The following is a 19,280-nucleotide window of genomic DNA, read 5'->3' on the forward strand; positions in this document are numbered from 1 at the left end:
GCTAGGAAAGATTATTCAAAAATACTATTGAACGCAAATAATGTGAAGTGAAGTATGTCAATAGTAAAGGTATAAGCTTCAGCAGGCTGGACATTTCAGGTACATCAAGCATCGAACTGAAAAAGTCTACAAAAATAACTTACTGATAAGTTTTAAACCGGGTCAATATCATTTAAAGATCATAGAATTTTTTTTTTTTTTTCAAAAACCACCAACGTAGTTAAAAAACAATAAAATATGTGAATTTTGCTTGCACCAAAGCCATAATACAATTAAAAAGGTTCCCCTACCAGAAATTGATTTCAAACGGTCACTTCATATGGCAGCCATATGGTATAAAGCTCTAATATCGGCGATTTCGACAAATTAGCTTCTTAGGGAGAAAAGGACGTGTGCAAAAGCAATATCTCAAAAACAGGCAGACTGGTTCGCATATATGTACATATGTACACAAGGGTGCTTCGACTCAGGTCATCACTCTGGCCATTTTATATATAGATATACATATACTATGTATATTATAGGATCTCCAACGTTCCTTTCTGGATATGATAACCTTAATGACATACTTAATACGTATACCCTGATCAGAGTATAACAACACGGCTCTATATATAGTATAGCTGGAAGCCAAAGCTTCTTTCAAGGTCACTATCGTAACTTTTATTTCTAATGACTTTTTATCGTTTTGGTTTCAATGCCATAAGATTTACTAGTCTAATTGCTTGCATCGCCTCTACTCTAGTTTCAACTAGATCATTAGCTCGATTTTTTTTTCAAACCTTCGAATTTTTTTGAAAGTTTACGGCTGACAGAGACTTTTGAGCGACCAAATGAAACCATCGGCAGTAGATATACGAGTATATGCAAATGACATCAGGGTCTCCAAAACCAGAACGGACCGGCATTTCTAACTAGTTATAGATTGACAACTCGATAGCAAGTCTATTCGGCGAATATTTTATGCCGCTACAATAACAAAAGCAAAAAATAGCTACTTCAATGAGTAGTTTAACTTGCTAAGAATTCAAATGTTGGTCAAAAACCTGTTACCCGCTGTATATAAATATTTTTTTTCTAAAGATTAGACGTACATAGGCACATCAAAGGAGATTAAATTAGTGCCTTTACAAAAATTATTACATTTTACAGTTAGTTTCTTTTCATGCATACGAGTTATTTTGAACTGTGTCGTGTAATTGTTTTTATGTTTTGTTAAAAAAAAATTTAGTTCGAAAAAAGATATTTTCAAGTTTTTAAAATATTTTAGTTTCAATCATCTTTGTTTGACTGATTTGGATAGTTATAACATTAATTGCCCCAAATGCTGCATGTTCCATCACTTTGATTTGAGAAGATTTGGTTAGATATGGCGATTCTTGCGTTGCAGATATTAATATTTCGAACAGTTTGCTTCCAACCCACAACTATTTACATATTTCTGTTTAAGAATGTTTTGAATACGATCACATTTCGCCACCTAAAATGCAAAATAACGTAACTTCACTTTTCATAAGTTTACAGACGAAGGAAAAAAGTCATAATAAAAACCACTCATATGGAAACAAAATTTCGTTTTTGGTTATAAAATGGTTATATTTTAAGTTATCATACACTGATACTGAAACTTGAGTTTGGCTTATAAAATGGTTATATATCGGTTGTAACTGAAAGTGGAAGCTAAAATCTTACTGTAATATCGTAATATGGCATAAGATGATGTAGTTAATCGTAAGAAAAAAAAACAAGATTTGAGTTTGGGTTATAAAATGATTATATTTTAAGTTATCATACACTGATACTGAAACTTGAGTTTGGGTTATAAAATGGTTTTTGAATTGGTTATTTTATCTGACAGCGATTTTCGATTTTTTATGATACGTTGTTTTGTATTTTAGATGACGATTTGTACTTTATTTTTAAGTTTCGGTATTCGTAACCACATTTATTTATGTTGTTGTTAATGATTTTTAGCACGAATTAGTGCCATTGTTCCCTGAACTTACTTCACTCAAAGCAGCAATTATGCTTATCACTGAATCTGTTCAGTTAAAAAAAATCAACTAATCTATTTCCATATCAATTATAAAATAAAAGATTATTAAAAAACGATTTCGAATTTGTATCGATAAGGTTAACTTAATAAATATTAATCGATAAACACTACAAATGTTAGATATGCATAAATAAGTATTGATGGAACAAAAGTTTCAAAAATGTTGAGGTTTAAGAGCGGTGTTTTGAACCCTGTATCAAGAACTTCCGTAAAATTTATTCAGAAATTATTAATATATCGATCTGCAGATGAATTAATCATATAAAAATACATAAACTATTGTAAAATTCAATGTCGATGCTTTAAATTGCCACACAAAGTAAAAATAAAAAATAAAAATATTTGAAAATTTACGATAAATAACATCGCTGCACGAGATTTGATTATAAAAATAAATCAGTGACATGATCACTTCAGATTTCCTGCGAATCGCTACTTCAATTAACAACGTTGTATTAACATGTTAACACGCATACATATGTATATGATTACACGTGTGTGTACATGCATATACACACATTCATTATATTAACTTGATCAGCGCTGACTAATCGACAGGTTTCAACAATGCTGAAGTAGCGATTAATCGGTGTTAATGTAACATATACTTTTCTTCTGTATACTTATATATACATATAAATACATTTGTACACAAGTATATGCAATTAATAAAAAATGTAAAGTTTTAGCGAAAAGAACAAGCGCCTGTTAATGAAGAGAGTTTGCGCAAGTGCGCATGTCTTTCTCTAACTCACACACACACATGCACATACTCTTAGAAGCCAAGCCAAAAATTAGATTGTTTATAAACAAATGACTCGGCGAATGCTCAAAGTGAATAAAAATTTATAAAATTATACAAGTGTGCTAACATATTAATGTATAGTATATATAGATACATACAGTGATGCGTACAATAATAGCAGCAAGCTAATGTCAATTCAAACAGGAATCTTTTTCAGACATAAACATTTTTCCAACTGTATGTACTATATTTATGGGGTGTATTTAAATAAAATTGCGAAATCTAAATTTACAGTCTTCCTACATTGACTATTGACGGCTAAACCCAAAAAAAGGCTGCAACATAAAAAATATTCGACATAATCATTGAAAATTTCAGTATATTACTTTAAAAATTAAATTATTAAGAATTTAAAAATATTACAAAAATATATACATATTTAAAAACGAAACAAAATATTTGTATATTAATTTTTAGCGCACAGAGTTTAAATACGAAAATATTCACCTGTAAGATAATTTTACGCAACAGCAAGTGTATAAGCCTGCTACATATGTTTTTCGCACATTTCAAATAAACACATGCCAATTTGGTTTTTGTTGTTTTTTCGCAAATGTTGGTGACTCTGCCGTTGCTGTGATAAGCAATTAATATGACAAATTGGATTATGTGATAAATACATAAACACAAAAGCGATTTGTCATCACCGTTTTACTACCAACACATACACAAGTGTATCGGATCACCTCAAATGCAAACAATTTATTGCATTGTTATTGTTTTTTTTTTTGTTTTTGTAGCAAAAAGCGTTACGAACTGACCCGTCAGCACAAATGTTTGGCAGCGCTCCACTTTTTCACTAATTGTTGGCGTAATTTAAATTACAAAAAAAGCATCATTAACTTCTACGCAATCATTGTTATGAACTGCTGTTAATTTGTGAAGTAAATTAAGCACAGTTAACTCGCAACAATAACAACAATTACGATTTTAGCAACATTTACATATGTACATAGATATGTATTATACGACAATAAATAGTCTTTGGTGCGCCAAAATGCGTCCATTAAGCAATGCATTGCCATTCAAGAACACAGTCACTGGGCCTTGGTGCATTTCGGGCTTTCAGCTCGCCGCACATCTGTTGCGTCAATGCGTGTTGCGTTCGGTGGAAAGCCAACAGCTCTAGCTAGTAGCTAAGTGACTAGCCAAACAAGCGCGGCTGACTAACTAACTCGCTAACCGGACAATTGGTGAACAGACCTAACCAGTTAGTCTGGTATACACGAACACGTGCATATACATATGTATATATTTATGACTGTGTGTAGGTATAGCTTGTGTTTATTGACAAAATTAGCAATGAGGAAAAGTGGCGTCAGCAAAACTCTAAATAAATACGCATACTATGCTTATGTAATACATACATACATACGAGTATATTCATTATGAATATGTACGAAAATAAGCCGGCTACAGATGATCGTAACGACGCGACGTATTTCGCGTATGTATGTATGTACGTTTCTGTTTATTTAGTTTATATGAAGATATAATTGCATATAGTATTTATTTGTATGTATATACATATGTATGTACACATATATTTGCTTATGAATACATATGTATCTCCTTTTAACATTGAAGTTGATAATTATATGGATTTTAACCCTGGACGGTCATCCTTTTTTTTGTACATTAACGTCATCCTTCGTCAATATGACGACGACTTATTTCAAATCCATTTTCAGTAGGGTGTGAGTCGAAATAATGAACGCGTTTTATTTTTTTTTTATTTATTTATTTCATTATTAATAAATACAAGTCAAAAATAAAGAGAAAACTTATATCGCTGTACGAAAGCGGAGATCAACACGAACAATTAAAAACATATTTACAATGAAAATAAAATAGTTCGTAGTCATTTTGACGAAGGATGACCGTCTAGGGTTAAGGAGTGGCATCACTTTGCGTGTAATTTTCTCAGTTGAGTTGCATGCAAGCAAAAAAAAAAAATAAAAACAATACTAAACAAAAACAAAGTGAATATACATACATATGTATATAGAATAAATAAATGAAAACGCCGAAGAGTTACATATACATTTGTATGTTGTAAAATAAAATAAAATTAAACGTATATTAAAAAAAAAAGTTAATAAAAAAATAAAAAAAAAATTAATAAAAAAACAAAAAAAAAATTAATAAAAAAAATAAAATAAGGAAATAAAAAAAATAAAACAAGTAAATAGAATAGAAACAATTAATAATAAAAAATCATGTTAGTAAAAAAGTAAAAACAAAAATTTCTATGGTAAAAAAATCTGTTTATGGTAAAAAAGCGAAATTATATATATATTTAAATTATTAATAAATTTTAATTACAAAAATACATATATACATACATACATACATACTTTAATTCATTATTAACCTTTTTAATAATTATAATTAATATGCGCACAAATATACAGTGGCGGACAAAAGTCTGCATACACCCCCTGTTTTCTTCGATGTGAGAGTACAAAAACCTTTTAGAAAAATGTGTTGATACAGTTTTATTCTAATCTTCTTTCTAATAACAACAAACTAAACAAATCCATTAATTAATATAAAACTACAAATTTATGGAATAAAAACTCAAATATTGTGTTGACAAAAGTCTACATACAGTACAAAAATATCTTAATTCAGTGCGAAAAACTGTAAAAAATGCTAGTTATTAAGACGTTTTAGTATTTAGTTGGGTCCCCATTGGCATCTATAACTGCTTGAAGACGCCGTGGCATAGATCCTGCTAAATTTGTCAACGCTGTAGATGTAATGCTGTTCCAAGGTCCCAATATGCGCTCTTAGAGTATAGCAGAGCTAGCAATTTGGTGCTTTCTAATTCTACGCTCCAAAATCTCCCAGACATGTTCAATAATATTCATATTTGGACTTTGAGGTGGTGTATTTAATTGACTTGGAGTATAATAAAGTAACCAGTCCTTAACAATTTGCGCCGCATGCATCGGATCGTTATCTTGTTGAAATATCCAACCGGAACCGAGCCCTAAATTATCCACCAAAGGCTTCAAATTATGTTCCAACAGAGACTTATACTTATAACCGTCCATTTCATCTTCAATAAAGTCCAACTTTCTAACTCCAGAGGCCGCAACAGCTCCCCAAACCATTACGCTGCCGCCACCGAGCTTCACAATTGATACTACGTTCTTCGGTTCAAGCGTGGCGTTAGTTTTCCTTCAAATTTTAGCCCTTTTATCACTACCAAAAAGGGCGAATTTAGAATCATCTGTAAATGAAACTTTTTTCCAAAAATGCATTTCCCTTTCTTTGTGTTTTTTGGCGAACTTTTACCAATGTTTCCGGTTTTTTTCAGAAATATAAGGTTTCTTCCGTGGAGTTCTACTGTGGAATCCATTGTCGTTTAGAGTTTTTTTTTTATTGTTCTTGGTTGGATACTCATTTGTGACGTACTTACTATGCGTTCGGCTATATTTGGAGCATTTACTTTTGGATTTTGGTCTACTTCGTTGAGAATCAGGCTGACGTCTCTACAAGATTGTTTTTTTGGGCGTCCACTGCGCGGTTTATTTTCGTTGGAACCATTATTTTTAAAGTTTTTTAGAATTGTCTGTACTGTTGCTCGACTCAAGTTTAAAATTTTAGAAATTTCACCATATGATTTTTTTTCTTTTCTTTCTTTTATCACCAAATTTCTTACATCAATTGATATTTCATTTCGCGGAGCCATTATAGCTATTGAAGTGTTTAAACCACAACTAAATTCAATAAATATCAAACAATAAACATATTGAAATAAAAAAAAAACGCTAACGTTACCTTAATGTTAATATAACAATGTACAAAGTATGAGATTTGAACTGTATGTAGACTTTTGTCAAAGCAATTTTTGAGTTTTTCTTCCATAAATTTGTTGTTTTATGTTAAATAATGGATTTTTTTAGTTAATTGCTATTATAATAAATATTAGAATAAAATTGTATAAATACATTTTTCTAAAAACTTTGTGTACTCTCACATCGAAGAAAACAGGGGGTGTATGTAGACTTTTGTCCGCCACTGTATACTTCGGAAATAAGCATATCTATTATCTCATAATAACTCATCACAATTTGTATGTCAGAACTTAATCGTACACTGCCGTTCACTTGAAAATAACCTCTTATGTGGCGTGTTGAGGTGAACAATGCGCTTAAACCTAGATCAGTGAAACTAATTTATGTTTTCTTCTATTACTTCTACCGATTCTCAGTCGTAAATACATATTATATTATATTATTATTAAGTAGATGGAACCGGTAAGAAATAGTCGACGAAACAAAACTATGCGCAGCAATATGGAGTGTCTAATCTACAGATTTCTTGATTATATCATGCGATATACATACATAAATACGATTTTCAACCAAAAAATATATTTCAAATTTTACGGAAAGATATACTTAACTCTTTAAGAAATAATTTTCAGGATCTTAGATTTTCAGTTTCGGTCTTGTATCCAACTTAATTAATTCAGTCATTTAGTGTGAATAAAAACAGCAATTATTTATAATAATTATTTTAATCTAATGAACCATTTTTGAAAGGAATTTCAAATATTTGCCAACAAGAATTCAAAAAAAATTTGCTTTAATTCATATTTTAATTTATAGAAACTTTCATTAAAATTAGTTAGTTAAAAAAATCGAAAATTATCGAAATTTTTATTACAATTAGTTATGAAAATTAAAAAAAAAATGTATAATAGTATAGTGGGTTCCTATTATTAAATATTTTTAACATAATATTCAAGTGAGCAGGAGTGTATGCACTTATAGTTATGTACTTACATATATACATACATACATGCGATTTGAAATGGATATTACGGATCGCATAATCGTCTGCTGCCGGAAGAAGTAGCAATACGTGCACCCAACAACAACGATAGAGTAGATAAAAAATGCAAGTCAAATAAATCATTTGTAAAACGCAAAAGAATACGTTTATTCATACATATATATATGTATATGTACATATGGTCACACTTATTTCTATTTATGTGCATGTACATATATATCAGCGCTGCTGACTAATGTTAGCCAGTTTTTAGTGCGCATTTTGTCGCAATATTTATTAAAACAAGAAAAACGATAACTTCGGCTGCATCGATGCTATAATACCCCTCACAGGTGCACAACACATAAGAGTACAGAAAGATCTATAACTTGATTTTGATCGGTTGGTTTGCTAATATGACTCGATTTGAACAATTTTTTCAGAAACTTTGCCGTTGTCTTGGATTTCTGATTTCCGTGAAGATATTTCGTCAAAAAAAAAATTGTCCTTACAAAGACTTGATTTTGATCGATCAGTTTGTATGGTAGCTAAATGCTATAGTTTTCCGATCCGAACATTCTCTTCGGAAATTATACTGTTGAAGACATGTCGTCGAATAAAAAACATTTCGTTCACTTTGTATGGCAGCTTTAAGCTATAGCTGTCCGATATAGGCGGTTCCAACAAACGAACAGCTTCTTGGGGAGAAAAGGACGTGGGCATAACTTCAGTTTAATGTCTCATAAACTGAAGGACTAATTAGCGTATATAAAGGCAGACGGACATTATAATCTCACCAACGTTTCCTTCCAAGTGTTATAAGCTTTGTTGAATATTTATTATACCCTGTTAATGGTATAGAAATATATAGAAAAATATTAATTTCACAAAACTAAATAAAAGTACATTGCCCTTAAACAAACAACCATAACTAGGCGTTTGATAAATCAGCCACTGTGGAATAATGGACGCGTTCAACTAAAATTAATTCTATATAAATATAAATAAATAAATTTGTATAGATAATTGTACACATGAAGAGGACGCTACATAGCATTTTGCACTAAAAGTAGATGATTTTTTTTTAGAAAAAACTTCAGCGTTCAATAACCGTTTTTTAATGATTTAACCATAATAAACACATCACTGTGGGCAAAAAATTGTAAGACTTTTTAATTTTCGAAATATTTTATTTTCTAGGTTGGTATGACTGTCATTGACATCTACTTATACCAAATGTCACATCAAAATAATCATTAAAGTTTGGTGTACGCTTGTCATTTTGCAATGAGTAAAATTATTCAATATTTTTATACTCTCGCAACAAAGTTGCTAAAGAGAGTATTATAGTTTTGATAACATAACGGTTGTTTGTAAGTCCTAAAACTAAAAGAGTCAGATATAGGGTTATATATACCAAAGTGATCAGGGTGACGAGTAGAGTTGAAATCCGGATGTCTGTCTGTCCGTCCGTCCGTGCAAGCTGTAACTTGAGTAAAAATTGAGATATCATGATGAAACTTGGGACACGTATTTCTTGGCTCCATAAGAAGGTTAAGTTCGAAGATGGGCAAAATCGGCCCACAAAATGGCGGAAACCGAAAACCTATAAAGTGTCATAACTAAGCCATAAATAAAGATATTAAAGTGAAATTTGGCACAAAGGATCACATTAGGGAGGGGCATATTTGGACGTATTTTTTTTTTTGGAAAAGTGGGCGTGGCCCCGCCCCCTACTAAGTTTTTTGTACATATCTCGGAAACTACTATAGCTATGTCAACCAAACTCTATAGAGTCCTTTCCTTCAGGCATTTCCATATACAGTTCAAAAATGGAAGAAATCGGATAATAACCACGCCCATCTCCCATGCAAAGGTTATGTTGAAAATCACTAAAAGTGCGTTAACCGACTAACAAAAAACGTTAGAAACACTAAATTTTACGGAAGAAATGGCAGCTGCACCCAGGCTTTTTTTTTTAATTGAAAATGGGCGTGGTGTCGCCCACTTATGGACCGAAAACCATATCTCAGGAACTACTCGACCGATTTCAATGAAATTCGGTATATAATATTTTCTTGATACCCTGATGAAATGTACGAAATATGGGGGAAATCGGTTCACAACCGCGCCTTCTTCCAATATAACGCTATTTTGAATCTTCTCTGTATAATATATACATTAGGAACCAATGATGATAGCGGAATAAAACTTTACACAAATACGGTATTTGAGCTGAGGTATCGCTTGTGAAAAAATTGTCGTTATCGGACTATAACTTTTCAAGGTCCCTGAACACGAAGAACTCAGTGCCTAACCTAACCTAACCTAATTTTTCACCGAAAATATCGGTTAATCTCTTAGAATTTAATTCTAATTAATAATAAAAAAATATGTAAATGACGGATAATGAAATCTCGATTATCACTTTATCATGTGAGAGTATAAAATGTTCGGTGACACCCGAACTTAACCCTTCCTTACTTGTTTTCATTTAAATGGTTTTACGAATGAAAGCACCGACTAGCACCTCTGATATGTATATACATAAATAATTTTACGATCCCCTGGTGTGTTTGTATGTATACACATTTCTGAAGATTGTGCGGCCGCATTTTTATCATAATTTCATGATGTTGTGTAAATTTATATGAAATGAAACACAAAGTATGAGTATACATACGTCGTACGTACTAACTATGTATATACATACATATGTATGTATTATGTCTGGCGCTTACATAAAGCTATGGCGATAAAAGCATGACGAATTCATACATACCGACATAAAAATGTCTTGAATATTGGCGCCTGAACTACAAAAGACAATTTTTTACAATAGCCAAGAGATTTCTCCTACGAGTTCAGAGACCACACTTACATAGTTGAAAAGTGATTATTTCTGCTACTCTTGGGTATGGATCAAAATACCTCATATATCGATGAAAATGCTTTCAGCCTGTAACAAACCTAATCAGACGGCAAATTTCTATTGCAGGGTACTGTATACCACATTTTAAACAGAATGACATATAAAAAAAGGACCCTGTTACTGAGATTATGATTGTCCTTTTTCACAATATATACTGATCACAGCAGAATATGTCTTTATATCCAAAAATAGTATACAGAACCCTAGAATAAACCTCAGTAATAGGGTTATGAATACTCATAACGCAATACTCAGCATTCAAGTCTATATTTCTATTATATTAATTATATAAAACACCACACATTTATTTGTTGCAAAACCTCGTTCCGGATCGAAATAATTGTCGGAAATATAGATTTTGCCTTCTGTACCTCTGTATATCCGAGAAATTAGCAGTTTACCTCTCATTATTCAAACTCGTTTTTTGTGTGTGCACTCCAAAACATTTCTCAGGCCAATCTATTAAGCACCCGCTACCTTAATTATTATGAATCCACTAAAATAAAGGGCTCTATTGAACTTATGCAACTTCGGAACGAACGCACGAAAACAAATTTTCCCAACTACAAAATACTTTAATTTCCCCATATAACCTAGAAACATGAATTAGTAGCACCTTTAAGATTTCAACAATCTACAAAACACATACACACACACACTGCATTATTTATATTTTCTGTAAATAAAGCGATTAATTAAAATTCAAGATTACTTTGCGAGCTCATTTTTTTAGCTTTGATTTAGGTGTTTTCTCGAAAGATTTATATAAATTGTATGTGAGTCAAATGAAAGCTTTTCGGAACATTTATAAGTGGAAAACATACAAAAATGTATATTTGAATGCAATACCTATAATTCAACTTAAATTATAGGCCTCCAATTAATTGCTTTCTTTCTTCGCTTTTTATTTAGCAACAAATGAGTGTGATCATGTAGAGATCACGCAAGCATTTGGAGTGAGAAGATTTCGACGGCAGATTCTTGAATTGGCGTTACAAGGCCACTTTTGTTGTTCACACTTTGGGCGTCTCGTTTTGACCTTAACGGTGTCAAATGCTTACGGTGTCTACATTTTCCTTCTGGCAGCGAACACTAAGCAGGCAATAGTTTTTATCAACCAACTAAGGCTACATGGACTTGTGTTTTGTTGCTTTCTGTCAAACTTGTTTCATTTGTAAGTGTCCGATTGCTGCCGGATCTTGCCAAGTTTCAAGCAGACAGCAGCAATTGTAGAGCCATAAAGGCCCTAAATGTATTTTGGGTTCTGTGTTGCATCTCAAAAGTTTCGACAAAAGAACATCTATTTTTGTTGCTTTTAGTTTATGGCAGACGCATGTCGTGCGTTACACTCACCGTCATAAATACAAACACACTAGCACTGGTACAAAGGCATTGACTTTGTCAGAAGTGATGTATGAAGTAACAACTTTTTCTTGTATCCCTCTGCAAAGAGAATTTAGACTTCATTTTTTTTAATTTTTTGGTTTTTGAATTTCATTCTCAAGTATTACATAGCGCACTTCACGAAACGTGTAGCACTATTTTTGGAAACATTTTCATGCCATTCAAAATTTCAGAAAACACCGAATCGACGAATCCGGCACACCGGAAACATTAAAGCCAACAGGAATCTGCTAAAAGCCAAAAAGTTGGACAAAAGTGGAAATATCCAGCAATATTTATGTTCACGAAAGTGTCACACACATACACAAGCACTCACACACACACACACATGCTTATAATGGGCTGTGAATGCTCGCGCGTCTGTCGTCTGTTTGTGGGATAATTAAAAATAAATTATGGATTAGTTCGTTTGGGACACATCGGAACGACCGAGCGGGCGAACGATCGAATGTCGAGCCGATCGCGCGTTTGTCGGGCGTCTGACGTCTGGCCATGCAGTAACTGTATGTGTGTATATGTTTGGAACAAGTTTTCCTATACTTCGAAGCGTTCCAGCCTCATAAACGCTTACGGCATACGAGTCAATTGGACACGTTTGCCGTTGTTGTTGTCCGGCTGCACGTTGCACTGAGGTGGAATTGTGGAAATTAGTCGAAATTCTATTTTGTGCCTTACGTATGCTCAAAGATCAATTAGAAGTATTTGAAAGAATATTAGCATAAAGTGCTGTGAATATATTTGTAGAACTAAAAGCTTTTAATTAAATGATTGACGGAATGGTTGAGCAGCGGCTTGGGCACGCAGCGTGGCACTGTGGGCACGAAAGGCTTTGTGTTTATTAAAAATAAATAGTGGCATAAATTACGAAACAACAAACAGCAAATTGAGAAGAAATTTGAATAGATAGAAAGTATTTACTGATTTGGTACATACTTAAGTTCTGGTCATTAGGAATATGCAAGTGGCGAATTAAATAGAATTAAGTCGAAAATATATTTATTTAATTTTTTTTTGAAAATAGTTTCTTTTAGATAAGTTGAGAAAAGTATGATAATTTTGGTATATGATCACTTATTGTCTGAGGAAGGCAGCTGAGCATCACTTATGTACTCATTTATGGTAACCCAGTCATACCGAGGTCGTGTCACCATGATAATCTGTAAGACACCGTAAGATTTTTGATTCTTTTGTCGGACATTAATAAGCTTTATGTCTGACAAAAGAATCAAAAATCTATATCTAGTCTAACTTCATATTATGGACAAACTATCAACTCGCACATCATCGATTTGATTATGTTCACCCAAAACCGCAATCCAGTGACACCTCAAGTTGTTTTTTATCGAAAATTTGTTCTTCGATATGCCCAGCGTTAAAGAAAGTTTGAAAAAAACGAAAAATTAGTTAACTTATAATATCAACTATAATGCATTTCCAGGAATTTAAAGGAATTAAGCTTATTGTATTTTAATATTTTCTGTTTATGTTCATTAATATATTAGAAAAGGAAGTTAGTGCTACAAATATACAAAATTTAATGCACAGTTCTTTATTCTATGACTTGAAAGTCATTTAACAACGGACTTTCAATCAATTCAATTCACATGTGCCTCTATACTCTAGGGAACAAATGAAAGATTCATGACATTTAACTGAATTGCTTTTTCAGACGCAAATGATATTTATAACCTGGATATACCCAGTTTGTTTATAACACTCAGAAGTCATAGACACCATAAAAAATTTAAAAATGATCAACGTGATGAGCTGAGTCGATTTAGACATGTCTGTCTGTCCGTATATACGCAAGCTAGTCCCTCCATTTTGTGCTATTGAGATATGTATTTTCACGAAATTTGGCATTGAATATGCGCAAAGCAATGGATTGTGATTCCATTATTGTTTAACCTCTTCGTATAATTCCTAGAAATGTTCAACTTTATGAGAATGAACTCTTTTCTTCAAATGTATACGAAAAAGATTTTCGATTAGGTTTAAGTCCGGGCTGCAGGCCAGTTTAATAGAGTCACGATGTATTCTTAAAATCATTGCTTTGTACCACGCGCAGCCTGTTTCGGATCGTTATCTTGCTGCTAAACCCATGTTATGGGCATATTGTCATCATTACGTTCTCCATTATTTTTTTACAAATAAGACCAACATCTCTCCCTGATATGGTACACCTAATCATTATACAGCCGCAACCATGTTTTAAAGTTGGCCTACAGTATTTGGGATCCAACTCCTTGCAGCGATGCCTGCTTTCATCAGAAAATAACACTCTTTTCAACTCTTATGCTGTCCAATGACGGTATATCTTTACAAACTCTAAACGGTTACTTTGATTGCGTTCAGAGATTAATGGATTTTTCCTTGAAACTCTACCTAAAAGTCCTACATCGCGTAATCGTCTTTTTACGGTTTCTACAGATAATGTATTTGGATTTTCTCCAAAAACCGCAACACGAATTGGATTTGTCGTCTTGTAGGAACTTGTTTTTGACTCACGGATAATTAACTTGCCCTCTCTAATAGTCGATTTCCGATCTCTCTTCTTTCTTGAAGCTGGTTTTTTGATGTTTTATTCTTGTTGAAATACTTTACAGCTTTAAAAGTTATAAGTTTGGTAAATGTCTCCAATGTCAATGTCAAAAGGTCGTTTCAACGTCTCCTTAAGATTTCCCATCTCAGCGTTCCATCAAATGCAATATTGGCCGTTTGCAATGCGCAAAGGATCATAAAACATCCGCAGAACCTTTCGAAACTCGAACCTCCCCGAAAACTCGTAACGTCGACTCATCAGATGTTGTCATCGTTAGTGCCTTCGAACTATATAGCAGAACGGGGATGATGACTGACTTATAGAGTTTGGTCTTTGCTCGCCGAGAGAGGACTTTACTTCTCAATTGCCTACTTAGTAGCAATTTACTCACTTTTGCATAAAATCCTCAACTGTTTCAGAATAACGGGATTTTAACAAAACTTTTTGGCTGCTAAATCTGACCATACTTTCATAGAAGAGATTTTAAAATAAAATTCTATTTTACCCTTAAAATTTTTACAGAAATTGTCATTTAATTTATAGGAACAAGTCGTTGTTAATTAGTTGCACACATCTATATACTCGTATCGTAAGCTTTCAAGTGACGCGCAGTGTATGAGGCACTAAAATTGCGTACATAAAGCGCAGATCGTGTGTGCTTCAGTCATAAAAGTTGATTTTTTCGACACAAACTTTAATTCAATTAAAAGTGATTTTTTAGCTATTTTTGGCAAACAGCGGCGCACTTAAGAACAAAATCAACACCATAAATGCCATTAGAAGTACAACAACAATCGTTGGTTGTAAATTAAAAATCAATTTGGAACTAAGTGCCTAAGCAGCGAACACAATGCGACGTGGTTGATGTGAATGCAATCATTCATAAAAGTTGATTGCACGTCGCAAATGCATACAAACACACACATACACACATATACAAATACATACATAGAGTATGGAATATAAGCACCGCCACAGCAATTCAAATTTACTTGAAACTAAATTTTATATTTAGATATGTCGGGAATACCACGAATTCCATACACACACATGCACACATAAAGCAAAATAGCGGTTATGACGGCTACCTGCTGAAGCAGCATGCTTCTAGGGTTCTAAGATCTCTGATACTGCCTTTAGGCTGCACATATGTATATATGTATGTATGTATGTGTGCAGTGCGTGAGTGCTCTTTCGGCTGTCTGCCCACACGGCTTCTGGCTTTGCTTTTCCCACACTCTTTCAACATGTGATTAACATGCCGCAAAGTAAGTACGAGCAGCAAGTAAGTGAGTCGCCTTGGTCGCCAACATCGGTTGCCCGCCTGATCCTCAGTTCGTCCGTCCGTCCGCCCAAAGTGGTTCAAATGCATTCACACTCGGCGAACGCACGTACTACAAACAAATAACGCCAGGCATAAACAACAAAAGCAATTAAGAAAGCAGAAGACACACTTTGACAACAACAACAACTACTACTATAGCGTACTTATTGGCGTTTAGGATGCAAGGAGGTGCCCATTCGTGCATTTGAAATGTAAACATTTGCTGAAGAGGAAACCCGAGGAAATCGCAGCAGCGCCGCCTGATGGGAAGAAAGGATTTTCCAAGTGTCTTCTTGACTGCATGCAACAATTGAATGCACATATTTAGCATATGTATGCATGTGCTACAATGGCGCTGCGGGTGAGAGTGCGTGCTCCGCGCTGACTTTTATCTAATTATGAAAATCTCTAAGTTAATTGTTTTTGTTTTCTGTGTTATATTCATTACAATACTGTATGTATGTATTTTATGTATGTTTGCATGTTTCTGGTTCGTCATGTGTTTGCAGCAGTCAACTGTGTGTGGCAGCAACATGTTGGAACGTGACTTTGTTACGAAATTCGTGAATTCACGAATTCATCTAATGTGATTGACAATTTACGAACACATACATACATAGTTACATATTTACATGCAATAAAGTAAGCATGTCCTTATATAAAGGGTGATCCGTTTCGAGGTTCTCCAGGTTTTTACTGTAAAAACGCAGAAACTTCAAATTTGATTGGGAATGTTTATCGAAAGCACATTCTTTGGCATTTATGTTTTGAAGATTATCTCTTTCTAATGTTGGCCTTGGCTACGTCTCAGATGGTCCATTCGTTGAGTTCAATTTTCGATGACTCGTTCGAGCATTTCGACAGGTAACTGGCGAATGAGCGCGTGGTGGTCGGAATCGAAACGGGATTGTCCGCATTGACTTTAGATGTTACATATCTCCACAGAAAAAAGTCTAACGGCTTGATATCACATTATCTTGGTGTCCAATCGACCGGCCCGAAATGTGAAATTGTCTGCTCACCTAAATGTTCCCTCAATAAATCTATTGATTGATGCGTTATGTGGGATATGTCGCCGTCTTGTTGAAACCAAATGTCGCTGAAATTACGAAATTCAATTTCAGGTCTCAAGACGTCCGTTATCATGGCGCGATAACGGTCCGATGTTTCCACTGGCCCACAAACCACACCCAACCATTGTTTTTTTCTGGATGAAATGGCAGCTCTTGAATCTCTTTAGGTAGCTCTTCGTCCCAAATGGCGCAATATTGCTTGTTTATAATACATACCCGTTGAGCTAGAAATGGCTTTCATCGCTCAACAAAATTTGACTCAAAACATCGGATCTTCTTGGGTCTTTTCAAGAGCTCATAGAGCAAAACTATGCGCTTATTAAGGTCGAGTGGCTTTAGTTCTTAAACATTTTGTAAGTTCAATTTAAGATCTTGGCGTAAAATGCGTCAAGTCGTTCCATACGTCAGTCCGAGTTGTTGCGAACGTCGCCAAATCGACTCTCCAAGAAGGGTGATAGTGTTGCGAAAAGTATGCTCAGTAGGACAATTATTTTGACCGTAAGTTGAGCGAAACGAGCGAAACACTTTCTTTTAAAAAGTGAATTTTCGTAATAAAGTTCAACTAGTTGTAAACGTTGTTCACGCGTAAGTCTTTCCGTCATAAAATGTTAAACAATACTGAACGAATTTACGAGTAACATGACAGCTTGACACGACTCAAGCGTGATCTGTCAAAAAAAAAGCTTTTGAAAAAAACACCTTTATTTGGGTCACCCTTTAAATTGAAGTCAAGAGACGCTGAACGACGCGTTTGGATGTCAGATATGCTGCTCGAATACAACAAAATATCGGATTGTGACTGGTGGTGGAAGATTAATCCATTACGACAACCATTATCGCAAATAATCATATGTGAAACGTTGCCAAATCAACGGCAATACCGAATTTCCATGACGCCAAGGTCATGCTCTGTATTTTTTGTGATCAGAAGGTCATGCTTTATTACGAGCTTTCAAAACTTGTTGAAACCATTCATGAGAACGCTAATTACAACAAATTTTTGAACTAAAGCGATCGATAGGCGAATAACGCCCGAAATTGGCGATTAGACGCGAAGTAATAATTTCCCAGCATGACAACGCTCGGTCTCATATTGAAGACCATTTAAAAACTATTTGGAAAGCAGCGGCTGGGAAGGTTGCCTCACCCACCTTATAGACTACAGCTTACCCCTTCTGAGTAAAATTGTTTGCGTTGATGCAGAACACCATCACTGAAATACGGTTCATGTAACTTCCTCTGCACCGCTTAAAAAAATATTCATGTGCAAAATTTCAGATCGATATCTCAAATTCATAGAGGACTAGTCGAGTGTATACCAACAGATAGAGAGACAGACACGAACATGACTAATTCTAATCAGCTCGTAAAAAGTTTTAATAGTTTAAGAGATGAGTCACTTCAAAGCCAACCCACTTCCTGTGCAAGTACAGGAAAATTTCCTCAAAGCAAGATTTTGAAAAATATTGCCATCTAATTTCAATCTATATACTAATCTATGTAGATTTGTATGCATCTATGTTATGTACAGATATTACATCGAAAACGAAAAATATATCGAACCCTAAAGAACTTTTATGACATTTCAAATGTTTCTCTTACATGCGTTTTCATGTTTTACAACTGAAAAAATTTATGTTCCAAGAACGTGACATTCGCGCCAATTTTCGAATAAACACCTACATATGCAGATACATAGATGCATATGTACATACATATAGTATGTGTGTGCTTGTTAGATTCAAATTCGACACTTTGTAATAGAATTATCGAAATTCTGTGTCACTTATGAAATTTAACACATTATGTCATACAAAACGAAATTATATCTAAAGATAAATATTGACACACTTTGTATATATGTACATATATGTATGTGTATATACACAATTGCATATGCAGTTAAAAGCGTTACATACGAAGAGAAACTCGTTTTTTAACTTCAAGTAGCCGCCAAGTAATATTTGCTCAACTTAGTACTATGTGATAAAACATACATATGTATGTACATATGTAAGTATTTGAAGTTAGGTCTGCACATGTATTTACAGATGCATTTGCACCTAGAAACATAAAGAAAACACATTTATGTACGTACAGGGTGTATTAGGGTGTGGAAGCGAGATATAAATTTTTCTATCTGATAATAAGAAAAAATAGAATGTATGTATATTTTCATAAGTACAATAATTATATGTGCTTATGTATATGTATATGCATATATCTGTTTAAAATAAAAACGAAACAGTAATCCATGTGGTGCTACCGCATTTATGGTGTTAAGTACTATGGCCTGACCTCTATTCAAACACCAAATATTTTACTTTCGTTTGATTGATTAGCAGTCAATGACATA

At 33.7% G+C, this 19,280-nt stretch overlaps 2 protein-coding genes across 6 annotated transcripts in view; one reads left to right on the forward strand and one right to left on the reverse strand.

The window, feature by feature from the left end:
* The window catches only part of LOC105225017 (E3 ubiquitin-protein ligase highwire), a 161,568-nt gene that overhangs the window by 54,796 nt on the left and 87,492 nt on the right, over positions 1-19,280 (reverse strand). The gene's annotated exons all lie outside the window — the stretch shown is intronic.
* The window catches only part of LOC105224998 (uncharacterized), a 52,858-nt gene that overhangs the window by 1,927 nt on the left and 31,651 nt on the right, over positions 1-19,280 (forward strand). The gene's annotated exons all lie outside the window — the stretch shown is intronic.

The sequence above is a fragment of the Bactrocera dorsalis genome, chromosome 4, assembly GCF_023373825.1.
Source record: "Bactrocera dorsalis isolate Fly_Bdor chromosome 4, ASM2337382v1, whole genome shotgun sequence".
Lineage (NCBI taxonomy): Eukaryota > Metazoa > Arthropoda > Insecta > Diptera > Tephritidae > Bactrocera > Bactrocera dorsalis.